Consider the following 15,853-nt stretch of genomic DNA (forward strand, 5'->3'; position numbering starts at 1 on the left):
GTTATTGAACTAATATTTGTTCAAGGTGCAGGGATTCGTACGTATGTACTCTTAGAAGTGGGCAAAGAATATGCCAATGTGCATCGGCAAGTCTACTCTTCCTATAAATGCATCTGTTTGCTGCAATACGTGAACTATTCATTATTCAGGCAAGCAGCGGACTAAAATTAATATGGCGTATTTACGGTTATTTTACTAAATTTGTTTCTCTACATCATTATCAATAGAATAGAACTAGCAAGATCATACTATAAAAAATTTTACCATATTCATTATAAAAGTTCTTACCTTGAAAAAAAACAGGTGGGTTTTTTGGATACTACTTGAGTACAGTTTAACAGCACTCGAGACATCCCCGAGAGAACACAGTGATAAGGGGATAGGGTGGTGTCATCTACAGGGACATGTGAAGCAGTCTAAGTTCAAAACCAGAGAAAAAAGCGCGCGTCGATACATCAGCGGAAATTCGAAAAATAGGATGGCGCCAAATATTGTATTTGCTACTAATGCATAATGTTTGTAAATTCGTATCGAGTCTCTATTCGTCTAGAGTCGTATTGACGGGTCAATATTGGAGCAATATTATACAGCGATACCGATGCCTGCAATAAAAATATTTGCTAAGGATCTAAGCAGAGACGAGCTTTTGTTAGAATCAACCTTTATGGCTATAACAGTTAAAAGCTCCTAGGGTTTTTTTAAAGGAGGCATGACTTTACATGACGAAAAGAATTAGGTTATGTTTGGTATGAACAACACCAGTAATCAGTTCAAAACGTACCGCCAATTTTGGATTCAGGACAAATACGGTGCAGACAGTATTCATTAAATAAGTAAAGAATAATATTAATTTTAAAAAAAAAAAAAAAAAAAGCCCTATTTGAATAGGCTGTGCACGAGCTTTGAAAGAACGTATAATTCGGAGACAGTTAATAACTTTATAGCCTATCATTCGGTGTCGTTCTTGATAAAATCGTAAAGTAACGACATAATTCTTAATTTCAAAAGCCGCCATGTTTGAAAGAACAGATTCGCAACACAAAAGAATTAAGTTTTTCGTAATGTGGACTTGGCGTACCTGGTAAACTTTAAAAAAGCAGAGCATTTTTGCAAAAATGTTCTATACCTATAGGTTTCAGCGCAGATCTTTAACAATCTACATCCACTCAGTGTCGAATAACATATACTACGTACATTAAAATCAAAGATGCATGGTATTCTATAACAAAATCTATAGTATGATAAGAAGACGTTTATTCTAACAAAAGTTTTCGTAAAAGCTTTTCTTTCATGTAAAAGTGGTACATTTTACGTTTTGTTTAATAGACCACTTTCAGCATGCAATCCTTTTGAATGTCAACATCGTCAGGTAAAAGGAATGAACGACGTTCCCTCAGTTGACGCAATCATCATTATAATCTACAATTCCAACAATTGTGAGTGCAAGAAAATACTTCATCCTCATTCAATATATACACTCGATTTATTTCTAAATTTTTCCTTACCATTCATCTATTGATCTAACGTACATTAGCCTGCTCAGCGAGAACTATTTTTTCACTGCCAGTACTAATGGATATTGTTGCATTTATATAGAAGAGAAGACATACACACATGGACAGTTAACTATCCTTTCTCAGTGTTGGCTTCTCGATTCGTGCCTCGCTTCCTCTCAACAGCATTGTTCGTTTGCCCAGCGACTGTTGATGGTTCCCAGAACATTGTGATCGGTGACTTATCACAGGTGCCATCACTGCTGTTGCCCATATACCTTATGACAGCGTTAAGTGGACGCTGGACCCGGTGACAACGAGAGGTCACGAGCTGACTCAACAACGATAGTAGCGATGCTTCGCTGAAGAAGACTGATGGGAAATGGCTTGACGATTGTGACTGTCTCGTCAAGAACGAACTGCGGAAGAACGAAAGAAAAATGCCGGTGGAAATACTTTTGAGAAAAGTTTCGTGACGATGACGCCTGCTAGGCCGATGTCGTGTATTTGAGGAAAATTAGCTGTGGGAGAAAGAAACGGATCAATCACCCTTGCCGCTGCCGTCTCGTGAAAAGGGGGTACGCGCCATCGGGGAAAACAACGAGCTTACAGAAGACATACACTGAAAGGATCGAAAGTATATGTCCGTTCATTGTTTTTCGATCTATGTCATGATAATGCTGACCCATCCGATCGGAAACTGTATGAGTGCTACGTATGGTTAATTAGAAGTGAGACAAAATTTTCGGAACATTTTCGTAAAAAAAGCCATGTCAGACTCGCGTCACGTATAATCATTTTTTATGTTTATACGAATGTAACTAGGATAATAATTTCATACCAGTTTAGTGTTTATTTAGTCGTGTTTTTCGCGTACTTCAATAGTGGCTTTCGTCACGCTACCGTCGTGGATATAAGAACGTTGCGAAATTCAACTTGAATATACCGTTACTATCTGCAGGTATGCTGGTTAAATTGCTGTTTTCAAAATAACCGTTTGATGATTTTAATATCTCATTCTGGAGCGACATGAATCTCGGGTGGAAAATCATACGAAAAAAAAGTAGCAGGTCTTACATCAGTAATACTTTAACGAAACCATTATTTTGCATCCAGACAAGCCTGTTACAAGTAGCTTAACTTGAATTTCGTGCGGAGCAGGTTAATTTTTGTCGACGACCTTTTCGTTGTTCGTCCATTGTACAGTGTCTACCACAGAAGATTCCCAGGTTGCAATCCTCGAGATCCTTCTAAGTCAACTTTGTTCTTTTGTTTGTTACAGCGCGTGTATCAACAACAAACCGATAACGGCATAAACATTGTCCTGTAGCGGGCTAGCAGAAACGAAAAACGGTCGAAAACTTTTTCCTATAGCACTTCAACAAGCACTATTTTCGCTAGTGATCGGTTTGACTTTGGTATTCGAGCCCAGCCCACATTACATTTTTGTCAAGATATCATCTAGTGCTACGAGTTTAATGGGACCCACAAACAGGCCCAAAATGCGAATAGGTAAAGCAGAAAATGAAGTTTTTTCCCTTGCTTTTCCTGTTTTGTGATGATATTAATAATCCGCATGGTAAACTGATTGTAAATAAACTGTGTGTCGCTGTTACAGCTTGATGTAAAGCTTGAGGAGAACTAGGAATACTGCAAAATACAAAACGGTTAGGTGAACATAACCTGTCATCGTTCCACTCGCAACTGTTCGGGGTTTTTGCTGCCAACCCAGAGACGCTGAAATACCAATATGACCCATAGTTGAGCCAACGGGTCCCGGAGGGCAGGTCAAACCAATTCATCAACGTTCTGCAGAAGCTAAAACACCACCAATAGCGGGAAAGCTGAAACGGTCACAGCACTTCAGTGCATTAATGGCTGTCGTCGTGTTAAAAGCCTTGCCGATATCCAGGAAACTTAATTTTCTTCGAAAGAGAAACCTGTTGCTTCTTCGATAAGCACGTTTCCTATAATGCTTACTGACTAACACATGGACACACCTACGCACTCGAGATAGCACGAAACACATGAATTTTATAGGACAACGACAACAGCCGAACTATTTGTCAGGTACGCATTCTAAACGCCAATAAATCATGTCCTAGTAGGCGGAACAGAATATACTGCGAAACAAGAGTACTACATCTGCCTTTTGTGCCCTACTTATCGTTTCATTGATTTCTGGGTTTTCCATTTGTGTATAAATCTGAAAGCCTTCAAACGATGCCTAGTTGATTATCTTTTTATCATGCAACTCTCCTTTAGCTCATACACTGATACTCAATAAAAATCTAAATAATTTTTTAAATTAATCTCCTTGATTACCGCACGAGGACGGTGGAAAAATGATGATTCGTCCGGAGCAACGGCTCACTTGTTTAGAAAATCTTTTGATCCATATGACGTATCGGTGCGGTGTATCGTCTACCTAACCTTCTTCCGAAGAAAAAGTGTTAATCTGACGACTACGTGTAAGGCTGCGTATATTTACTGGACAATTGTACATGCGCTCCTTACCGGTAGGCAGTAATAATAGTGGAAAATTATGTTACGTACAATCCACCCTTCGGCCGTAGCGCTAACACGAATAAATTGACCTAAAACATGATGAAACGCGTTCCCTCTTGAATCCCAAATGCCAGAGTTGTGTTCAGAGGGCATTTTGACAAAATGCCCTATCATGGAACGTATGTACACAATGTGCCATATTTATTGTATACCCTACAAAACTAAGAATTATGAGTTTTACTACGGCAGTCGAGCGTGTACAATTATACAGAATCAATATAACAGCTGGGTAGTGGGAAACTAATGTATCTCTCTAAATGTAGCCGAGTCTATGTACTTTGGTAGCACTTCGAGGACAATTTCCGTTCTCACTTGAAATTATCACTCATTTTTAAATATACATAATCATGCACCACTTCCAAATATACACCATTCGTAAAAGATTCGGTAATTAATAAACATAATATTTAAGTTCACTAAGTATAGTGTGGTATTGTAACACGACCACCAATCATGCATACTATTCGCTCTATCCTTCAGGACACCTGTTGTCATACCGTTGCGCATCGATCCCTCTAGATAATTTCCTGCGTTGTCGGGGCGCTCGTCACAAACCCCGTTTCATCAGAAAACCATTATCGGCATTCACAGCTAAACGAACATCCAAGTTGTCTGCGTCGTGCGATTGATCGCCCCTGTGTGGGCCACTGCAGACGCGAAAGATCGCATTGTACTGCGAAATGGCAGTCATCGCCGTCGTCATCGTAATAGAAGTAACGCCAGGAAAGATGAAACCCTTTTGGACAAACAGAATTCGGTTCAGTAGTATATGTCCTAAGGACTCAATATCCATGAGTGTGCGTGTTCGTTTAGTGCTGAATGTGCAATAGAACTCGGTGTTGAAGTTGAAGTACGAATGAAGCACGTCACGCTACGATCAAGTTAACGTCCACCTTTGAAGATGATGCGTAGAAACTACGTCGTAGACAAATTCGTGATATATTTGTGAATATTTTGAAATGGCGCCACAATTTTTCTACGCTTGCCACTTAGATTAGTTGGTACTCGTATGATCTTCATTAGCGTAAAGGATGAAATAATCGGACGTAAATAGAATGCATAACAACGCATCTCTGTTTTATGCTTATCGACACCGTATGCAGTTAATTGTTTTATAATGTATCTTCGACAGGTTGGGAACTGTTGTTGCGCAGACGGACAAAAGGTTCTGAGCCCAACCGTGATCCAGCTGCTTCAAATACGTTTCACTGATCTCCTTATTAACAGCGGAAAAAGCATTTTGCTTTTTGATAGAAAAGTGTTGCAATCTCAATATAGTAAATAGTACCGCGCGCATACGACAATCATGCTTTGTATACTAAGCGGATCGTAACAAAACGCATTACTTTTATTTTCCCGTCCACCCAAACTGTGTATGGATAACGTCTACCATCAAACTATCCAAATGGGAATATTTAAAGAATATCTTTGGATTCCGGTAGAACTCATTGTAGATATCATCGAAGATAGAGATACGGCCGTGGGCAACAGTCAGCCGCAAAATCGTCCCGGAAATCAGTACAATGGATTAGCTATTGTCCCAAGCATATGGGCAAAGCTGTATCTATTACTATTCCTGATATTACTATGATCTCTTTTTTAAAGCATCACATATCGAACGGTGTAATACACAGATCGACAATACAATTATCAGGGCCATCAGGATTCTTATACACTCTCATTTAGGCCCTATGGATAATCGTAAACGGAAGATGCGAACGAGCGTTATCAGCATAGAGGATCTTCGCGTTGTTCATCAAATATTCTGACGCCACAAATCGTCATACTGATTTTGATATCTTTACGTTGTTTTTGCTTATCGAACATAACATACTACAGCTCATATGTTCGAACAAAGATACGTTACTGGATCGTATGTGTATATAATGTTGGCTTGGTCTGCATCTCTCGTAGTCGATTTGTACAGACGCAGGCGTACTAGCTGCCAGCTCATCGCCTGTATGGTCAACTACTCTGCCATAACGTACCACTGGTCTGGTAGCAGCAGTCGTATCAGTAGCAGTTCGATGCCGCTTCAACGCTAAAACCCGGGTGGGAGGATCGAAGCTAGTCTTCAGCAGCAAATTCGACTTCGATTAGACAATATGACTTGGATTTGGATGATTTTATTTCAATTAAGTATACAGCTCGATAAAGTGAAGATTAAAGAAGATCAAAAGGTCTTTTTTGCAGGTAGTGTGTTGGGGGCACGTGGTGATCTGGGTTCCAATCAGGGTGCGTACACACGTTGTTTCGTATTAGAAGCTAGCCGTTCGATAGAATGTTTAACAACGCTGCCGTATATAGAAAAAAAAAAAACTTGAAATATTTAGGTTTATTCTCAGGTGGATGCACGTGTATGTGTGCGTGTGTTTCCGATAAATGCAAAGTAAATAACTTTGTATTAGAGCCAGTGAGGCAAACATTATGGATTACATTTTGAGTAGATTTATGAGGTATCCATCTATTTTTTTGTCTGCGTGAACATGGAGTCGTTGAAAGAGGGACGTGAGCATGACTTGTAGGAGACAGAAAAGCCCAGAAAATTTCCTTTGTCTTTTTTTGCAGAAAAACAAATCTGGCTAACATGTTACCGTCACTAATGAGTTCGCTAAGTACAGACTGAAATTAGATCGAATATTTTTCGTACCTAGATTCCCATGCTTCACCATTTTGAGCCTCATCACACACGTCGGCAGCTGCGTATAATTATTTAGTTAGCGAATCTGTGTCTTTTCATTGTTATCCATAGGTTAAAAAGCATAGGAAAACATTCATCAATCGATGCCTAAAATTTAATCAACAAAATGTTGTCACAGCTTTTCGTTTCTGCGATAGTAATAAGCAGTAACTCCACGTTGAGTATATGTACATGTAAATGATCGTGGTATTCCTGTGACATTTTTGTGACGAAATTTACTCAAAGTTATGTTGTACACCTTCGAATAGGATTTTTTGTGAGTTCTCTAAAACGACATGTGAAGTCGACCTAAATCTCTTTAGATTGAATCAATTGTAATACAAGTAAACCTAGAAGTATTAAAACGCGTTTAGCTACGAGGTTCTACCTGACAGCAGCATAGAAGAATACAGCGCGCTTTAGAAAACGGCGTATGAACGCGGCAGATGTTTCGAAAAAGCGTAAAATTTAGAGATTAGCTAAATGTGATAGGTTACATTTCATTATGGAATTAATGTACAGCGTTGCAGGCCCAATGGGTCTCGCTATTACGAGTTATAAACAAAAATACCATAACAAGCACATGTACACATTAATAGGTACATCATATAAGATACTGTATGTCTTTTGAAAAAATAAAAAACATTTTTCAAGTAAGGAAGCGCCACAAAAATAGTCGTCTTTACTTGAAAAGCATACACACGTTTTGAGATGCTGTTAACTCTTATTTAGCTCATGGACGTAAGTGACTCACACATCATAACATTGGCATAGTATGTAATCGTTAGATGCGAAAAATACTTTTCGCTCTGAGATAGTTTCTTTTTCAAAACGTTTTTTACTGATATAACATACAGACATATTGCTCTGATTACAGTATACGACGCCATTCATAGACGACAATATTTCTTCAAATAGCTTCAATCTTACCACGATTGACGTTTGCGCGACAATGGTCTGCGTATAGATCACCGCTGCGTCGCCTCAATCGTCATGAGTTCACCTATGATCTAGTGCATAAGCATCTTCTTCGTGATATAGTAATATATAGTGTTCTGTGAAAGTCGTGTTGAATGGCAATATTTTAAGGTGAGAAAGCTTATTTTTTATTAAGAATTTTCTCGATGCTTGCTACATTCGCCGAAAAATGCCACATAAACGCTCAGCCGGGATCGCCAACGGACGCTCAGTTCCCCGATAACATTAAAAAACTCAATCGTCTGGGACAGACTGAACGAATATGGCTATTGACACAACTCGGACTAACACATATATACCATAAAAATGTGATCTACTAACATGTTTTTCTTTCTGCTTTCAACTGACTTCAACATATATTAAGCAGTGCTGCTCCGATCCGGTATATAATGAACGCCGATGCACGACATTGTACATGATCCTATGGCTATTTCATGGCTGTGTATCACCGTCAACTTGCTTTTCCAATTCCTTTACCGACCGTTGATACAGCTGCTTAAGCTAACAACAATAATATTATACCACTTCTACAAACTAATAATAACAATAAAGCCTCTTTCTAGCTTATCATAATCGGACGATGCTATCCCCCGTCCCTAGATATGTTCCACGATCGGAGTGCGTCTCTGGCCACTTCTATGCTACGAAAGCAGCATTTCTTTTCGTTAATTTGATGGTAGTAGCGGTGACCGTCTGTATGTTTGATTCGTCGATTATGTTTTTGTGAACGACACCTTAATGTCGCGTTGGAGGCATCGTTCACACCATGGCGGATGGCGCGTGCGTGTTGTTACTTCGGCGGGGGGAGGGGGGTCTGTCGCGTCTCTTGGTGGTCATGGCCGGAACGCCAAGTTTCACCCGGGCAAGATGTCAACCGTCAGACTCCTGCTCAAACCGAACCCAGCTAGCAAGAGGGACGAAAGGGGAGAGAGGTCGGGCCCCGTTAAGAATAGGTCGTTAACGATGACTGGCCGAAGATGGCCGGCTAGCTCATCGAGTCAGCCGCCCCCGGGATGACAGAACGATATCTGACTCTATGCGGTGGAATTATTGACACCGAGCATGGAGTAACAATTGCGACCAGACATAATACACAGGACGGAAAGCAGGACATCCACAGTTCTACTCTGGAATGGGATCTTGCTGTGGTAGTCGAAATATTCAATCTAGGACTGACTGTGAGCTTTAACAATGAACAACACCACTGCTGGCTGATCAAGCGGCAAAGCCGCTAGTGGCGACGGGTAAACAGGTAGCGAATGGGCCACTCATGGAAGGGGGATCCACCTCCCTCATTACGATGAGCTCCTCAGGATGTATCAGGAACTATGCTCAGCCTGCTTTTCACTGCCTTTATTTCGGGTCCGCACTTTCGGTAATGGCACAGCTGTATTCGTAGGGTGTCACCATTATAGCGTCTTTATCGGTACAGGAAGATGCTGGTAGAATGGTCTGCTTAACTTCCCGCTTGGTCAAACAACCAGAGAGTAACGTTTTGAGGGTCCGGGCATTTTTAAGGGTCTTGTCATGCCGCTGATCTATATCCTATCTGCGTTCTCAAGGCAAAACTAAATCTGTATATCTATACGTAGCTTTAAACGGTATATATGTATATATATAGAAGTAAAGGATTAGGCTAAAGCCTTCAAAACCTAATCGCGTTCTAGCAGCCGTTGACTACTTAAATTCTGGCCGTAATATATATATATATATATATACACACATATATATGGGCATTTCACAAACCGACATTTACGAACAAACCCGAAATTAAAAAACCTTACAGCTTTTCATTCCAAAAGCTCGAATGTAATATACCCGAGCTGCATACTTTGCTGCCGTGGCAATTAAAGAACAATAGCCGATTGGCCGGTCCAGATATGATCTATGGCGTAGCTCTGCGCGCACTTTATGCTATAGCTTATGCTTAGAAATGCTAACCGTTGTTTCCCGCTTTCTACATAACTATTACATTAGTGCTACTACTGCACTACATTTCCATTTTTTTGCGCAGATCAAAACACTGTTAGAAAATCCAACATGTCTACTGAAAACAGTTAATTGCAGGACTTGCGATGCCAACGATCTAGTTTTGTAATTTCTTCATTATTGATCTTCTATTGGCTTAATACGAAAAGGTGTGTCTCGTTATCCGCATAGTCGTAATTTTTACAACGGATCATCCCCACATTTGTTCTGAGCATTTAGAACGTTTCTAATTGTTGGCTTTATTTCCTTCCTGAGTCTATTGCCGTTATCCCGTTTAGCAACGGTACCTGCATCTGTGCGCTATGACGCGTTCGGCTTCTTCGCGTATCTCGTCTTTAGCAATCCACGACTTTATCCGATCTCCTGACCCATTCTTGCTCCACTAGGTTGGATCGTTTTAGTCTAACGAAAAAGCCAGGGTCTTTTCCATCGTGTCTTTTCCCGCGACTTCTACTGCGAGCATCCCAACGTTTCACTGTTGACAATCTGCAATTCAATTGAACATTGCAAACGTTCTGCTCGACGGTCTGCGTCAGTCTACATCATCATCGAACTGATTGACGGAGTAAACGACAACGCTTCTCGTGCCTGTCACCGTTTAGTGAAAAGCCGACGATAAAGAGAGGCTATGCTCAATGAACTTAATTTTTTTTCGACAACTGTATCTTTTACAGACGCGCACATTCTGGCCGGAGTGCGGCACTCGTTGCGTTTCAGCCACCGGCCGCTTCAAACTCCTACGCAACGATCGGTTTCGTCAAACGACGACGGACAACGCTTATGGCGATAGCACACTCGGTAGTGGTGACTACGTAAAAAACGGCAAATAGCCTGTTCTTTAATCTAATATCTGATGCAGAAGACAGCTTGTCTTGACACTGTTGCGCCGGAGCGGGTCTGCTTGTAACTTTTACTGTGGTATCGTGGAAGTATTTGAGGCAAGCGACGCTCACTGATCTGGCGTTTAACTTCAGCCTTCGAACTACAGCTGCTTTGCTTTCTGTGGATGGCGGTGATTTCCCTACGCATAAAAACAAGGACAAATTGTTCGGCCATCAAGATCAAGGCATTTGTTTTAAGTGATAGAAGTAACGAGAAACATAGAAACAGTTGTAAAAGACAACAACCAGACATGTAGATAGGCGTATGCTGAGCAAACGAGTCCTACATATTGTGGAAGTCCAAAAAATTGTTATTGATTCTAAAATAAGAGCAAACTGACTTCGATATATGTGTGTGCTTTGATTTCCTGTTGTGCTTATCCTTATTAATTGTTATTGTACACTTTATTTTAATATACTAATAAGACAACGTCAAAATGTGAGCGTACTAATGGTAAGACCGTTTACGGCTTGCCGTACAGAATTGATCTTACATTAAGCGAGTTATGGAAGCAACGAGTGAATAAAAAAAGAAAACGAATAGTTATAATATAAGGAAAATTAAATGAAAGGTTAATCGGTGAACAATGAAAAAGCTGGCATGCAGTTTTGTACGTACCCACTCATAAGGTGCTTCCGATATTATCGAATTATTTGAATGCTCTGAGCTGAGCAGACGCGAAAGCCATGTGAACATTAGTTTTCACGTTGAAAAGGCCTTTAAGTAGTGACCCATTATTGCTTGTGTGCTTGTATCTATTTAAGTTCTATAAAATAGAATTATCTGTCTTTTTAGAGCAATTGAACAATGACGAATTATCATGTGAAATCAGCCAGCACAATATATCTTGTCAAAGCAACAAGTCTACCCCTAAAAATTCAAAGTTTTAATTAAATTGCCCTACATACTTCTACATGCCACTATGGAAGTAACGACTTGTGGCAACACTGTCAGTACCGAAAGTGTTATGGTAGCAGACGAATACAAGGCTGCCCAGATGGTCCCGTGCTTTGTGTTGTATTGCGACGATACATCGATAACATGTAAATGCGGCGAAAGCGTTGAAAAACAGGTGATACCCGTTAAAACCGATCGCACTCGTTCGGCCACAAGATATCGTCAAAATTTCTGTGTCGTCTTTGGTATTAAAATTGCAATGTTTTGTGCAATGCAAGGGTTTGATGATCATCCGATTAGTGACGATTGACTGAACTGCGGTCCGATAATGAAGTGTCAAATACAGACCATACATCGTCAAGACAGACATCCGTCACCCCTTCAGCGCAGGCCACAGTCCTCAATTCAATTCCGATTTAATAAAGAAACAAACGACAGTCTTCGACCGTGCACCGTAACGTCCAGCAGTGGAATGACATCTTTAGAACATTTTCAACTAACGTTAGCTAAGAAAGGCAGAACATCCAGCTTAGATTCATATTATTAGAAATAATTTGAAGTTTTTTTATCTAAATAGACTCGACTTCAACTCTTGGCTTGCTCCTTTCCGCGCAGCCGTTGCTCACTGTGATCTTCTATCATTTTTAACCCTTAATAATCCTCAATCACGCAAAGATGGATAACTTGGTGCGACACGGTTCAGCAACACTATGTACTTTCGACCAATATTTTTCAATGGACGTATTCGTAAGCGGGACTAGCAGAAAAGATAGGCTTCTCTATTTTCTACACAATCTGCTTACGAGATGCCATCGACAAGAATCAGTTACAGTCGACAAAGTACATACAGTTTGTTACATAATATGGCCCATTATGAACAGAGAAAATGGCAACAAAGAATTTGTTTTTCTGTTTTCGATAGCTGCGGTCTCCGATTCCGTTTTGTATGCGAACGCGTAAAACGGGATTGAGTTCCGACTTCTAACCGACTTGCTGTTTGTATTATCTGCGGTACTATTCGTTATTATCATGTCCCTGTACAAAGGGCTGGTGACATTGCCCCATCGTTCCTAGTACGCGACCGACTTCTTCACGCGCCATTGATGCGCAATCGGTGAGTGCCGTTTTTGAGACACTAAATTCAAGAACACATTACGTCACGTAAACAACAACAAAAGGTAGTTCTCGGCCTCCGAATCGGCCACATTTCCGATGTGACACTTGTGGCTTTGGCTGGCTGATCTTTTTTATTCAAGAAGTCCGTCACTCTTCAATGTTAAAATTCGTTTCATATTTTTATATATGTGTATATACAAAAGCTTTGAATGAAAAGTTCTTCTTTCTCGATTGAGATGGTTAGCTCTATTCGTAAAAATTACCCAGAGAAAATCATTCAATACCATGTCCACTTTACATCTGCAAAGATGACGAGGTAGAAAGGACACGAAATCCTCCTGGAGAGCCTTCTAACCCAGAGTGTTATTAAGAAAGCTAAATCCTTACTGATAACTTTAATGACTTATTTTAAATTGAGTTAATGTAGTAATTAGGTCGTTGGGGGGCTTTACTGTAACAGACCTCACGTGCTATATCAAGTATATGTATATATAGATCAACGGAAAAATTGACGGAACCTCCTTCATCCGGCAAATGATCGAGCTCTAAGTCCCGGTCGCCTTCCTTACACCTACTGTAATAGCCGGCAATGTTATTAAATCTGCTGTCTCGTTCTTCTCGAGTGCAAGATCGTAATCAGCTCGTTATTACAGGAAGTGGAGACAGAAGCAAAGATCGAGCGAATCGACGTAGCTTAATATTCATTGATAAGGAAGACCTTTTGCATCCTTTCACGCAACAGCAGCGGCCAAAAAACCGCAAATAACGACAGAAATGCAACGAAGTATCAATGGCAACAGAAGAAGCAATTGTATAATAATAAAGATCGTAGTGTTGCTAGGAGTAGTAGTATCATTGAAAGCCATCACGACGCTGGCTCCACTTGCACCACAAATCCGATGACACAGGAAAAGCAGCTACTGACAAATGGCAGAAGAGGAACTTTGTGCCATGTTTTTTTTATCTGTTGTTTTCGATTAAAGTAGCTACGATGGCGGTAGTGATGGCGGCTGCAGTTCAGCTGAAATGGAACGAACCGTAAAGCTGTGAAACCCCCACAAAGGGTGTCGATAATGATGATAATAAAGAGGCGTATTACTGGCTGTTATTTACCGTTAGCTAGGTACGGGGCACTGGCAAAGGAATCTCGCAAAAGCCCCAAACCATAAATCAAGACTGAACCGAACGTAGACACTGAGTCTGTGATCTGAATGCTTTGTGTCTTGTAAAAGTGATAATAGTAATCATCTAAATTACGAATATGATAAAGGTTTCAAAATTATTATTTGTTTTCTCTACATGCAAAAAAAATATGGAGAAAGGGAGCGGAGCGGTGCCACAATGTAAATTGCAGTCAAAGGCATTTCAGGCCTGTTTTGATTGCTGGCAGGGCAATTATGATCAAATTTGTCGTCTCAGATTAATTGGAACTACCATCGTACTTTTATGTGTAACTTAAGTAGCAGATCCATCACAATGAGTAACCGAAACATACTTCGAAAATGACAGTATTGTAGTACGTAAGAATTAGATGGCGTCTCTAAAAATTATCCACACGAACTTCAAACAGTGTATATACTAGTAGTCGATTTTTTCTCAGAGTTTAAACGAGTCGCGGTCTGTAGCACACAAATCTCCTCGATATCTCATTTGTATCATTATCTCGCATTTTCCTTAGCGTACGTAGTCCCGACAGTAACGTATATTGAAACGATGTAGAAATGAACTTTTCTACCGCTGGCAAATGTTCACCTAAATTTTCTTCTTCCGCCTGGATAATCCGAATATATTAGAACTGCGCGCATATGTGTTGTAACTGTAATCGTACAAATAAATAGGGTAGTAGATATTCGAAAAACTGAGCAAGGAGGTCCACAGTAAAGTTGCCCCCTCCTGAATTGCAATATTTTCTAGAACCGTTAGATCTGGACCGCCGTTGGTGGCATCGACGATTAAACGCCAATTGAATTCGGTTGTTTTAGCAGTTTTTTTCGCGTGACTCCATGCGCAACACGCTATGTGCTCAGCTCAGAACAGAAACGCAGTTACTTAACCACTAGAAAAGAACAAAGCAATATAAATTGCTTTAAAAATCGATGGAGACGAATAAAAAAATGAAAGGACACAATATTCATACTTTCAATAATTCTCATCGAACGAAAAAGAATTCCGTATTGAATAAATTGTGGACTAATTCTGAAAAATCGAACGTTTTTAATAAACCGAATTATCACTTTGTTTCTTTTGTAAACGAGGGCGCCAAAACATCGGTCGTCGTCGCGAGCGGATCTTTGCGATCGCTACATCTTCTGTAGGTGCGCTTTAATACCTTGCTAATAACGTGGAGGAACACAAGAAGCAAACATTGATAATATTTGTTTGATGTTTACTGTGCGCCTATTTATCTGAGTGTTTGATTATGGACGAATGCAACGAATCGTTAATAGTGTAAATCTCTTGGATTCAGGCATCAGTCGTCTTACTGGCTGGAACGAGAGCCTTCCGTCAATCATTTTGTATTTTTTAGGTGGGCCATGTGAACCCCTCTTGGCCTATACATGGTTACATGATGGATGAGAAAAAATCATCTATGTGACTTCGCAGGTACAGCAGGCCATACTTACATTTGGTATGTTCGTAAGTATCCAACACTGGTTACTAAAGTATTGGTGAATAAGTCCTTATTTTACTCTAAAGCGACGCGTTCTTAAACTTTTAGGTCACGCTTGAAGCATGCCTAACATTTCCTCGTGTTCTACGGTTATGCGTAATTTACTTTATAAGAAGTTTTGCTTATAATAGATTATGAATGGACCCACAGTTGTGTCAGCCTTCCTTGGGTTTGAAACCCACTAACCAATCATTGTAAATCATTTTCCTTAAATAGATATAACTTAAATACATCTTGTACAGGATTTTTCCTTTTTTTTTGCTCACGACAATATCTGCATTGTCTCTCAAAACAAAATGTATTTTTTCGTATTTGTTAGCCGTCATAGATAGTCAACCTACTAACATTTTCCATTTTAAGACGAATCGATTACTTCGTCATCAATGACAAATACAACTTTTAGCAGTTGTGATCTGTTCGCTCGAATTTATTGTTAGTGCAATGCTAAAGCTCCTATTTGTTCGTTATACTTCCAGACTTCAGCGGAACGAAGGTCGATCGAAGGCATTAAAAATGTACAATTTCGAACGCCCGATCTTGTCTTTTGCCGATTCATTCGTCATACATTTATAGTCATAT

At 40.0% G+C, this 15,853-nt stretch overlaps 1 protein-coding gene and 1 long non-coding RNA gene across 3 annotated transcripts in view; one reads left to right on the forward strand and one right to left on the reverse strand.

Moving 5' to 3' along the window:
• The window catches only part of LOC111245446 (uncharacterized), a 66,235-nt gene that overhangs the window by 48,322 nt on the left and 2,060 nt on the right, over positions 1–15,853 (reverse strand). The window lies entirely within an intron of this gene.
• On the forward strand, positions 914–7,439 carry LOC111244849 (uncharacterized). 2 transcript variants are annotated; one of them, XR_015320081.1, is made up of 3 exons: positions 914–1,436; positions 1,680–2,454; positions 2,776–7,439. It is a non-coding gene; the product is annotated as an uncharacterized LOC111244849 (long non-coding RNA). The 2 variants fall into 2 exon arrangements; XR_002671083.2 differs by having other exon boundaries at positions 924–2,454; positions 2,776–3,005; positions 3,112–7,439.

This window comes from Varroa destructor, unplaced genomic scaffold, assembly GCF_002443255.2.
Source record: "Varroa destructor unplaced genomic scaffold, Vdes_3.0 BEIS01000002.1, whole genome shotgun sequence".
NCBI lineage: Eukaryota > Metazoa > Arthropoda > Arachnida > Mesostigmata > Varroidae > Varroa > Varroa destructor.